The sequence below is a fragment of the Bison bison genome, unplaced genomic scaffold (genome assembly GCF_000754665.1).
Source record: "Bison bison bison isolate TAMUID 2011002044 unplaced genomic scaffold, Bison_UMD1.0 scf7180017863986, whole genome shotgun sequence".
NCBI lineage: Eukaryota > Metazoa > Chordata > Mammalia > Artiodactyla > Bovidae > Bison > Bison bison.
Window position 1 is genome coordinate 12,955 of NW_011494558.1, and position 392 is coordinate 13,346.

Consider the following 392-nt stretch of genomic DNA (forward strand, 5'->3'; position numbering starts at 1 on the left):
GAAGACTTTCCTAAGAAAGTCACCAATAGAGCCAAGGTTAGACGGATGAGCAAGAGCTGACTCAGAGAGATGAGAAGGAACATGGTCCATACAAGGCAATGCAGTGCAGACAGTGTTGCTGGGAGCACATGATAATCGACTGTGGTGCGAGTTGAAGCTGGTGACATGAAGCTCAAAACCAAATGAGCTTTGTCAGACATTTCATATATAAGTGGTATCATACGGTATTTATCTCTTTCTGATTTACTTCACTTTTGTTGCTGTTTAGTTACTCAGTCATGTCTGACTCTTTGCAACCCCATGAACTCAGCATGCCAGGCTTCCCTGTCCTTCACTATCTCTCAGAGTCCACACATACTTAGGCCAATTGAGTTGGTGATGCCATCCAACCA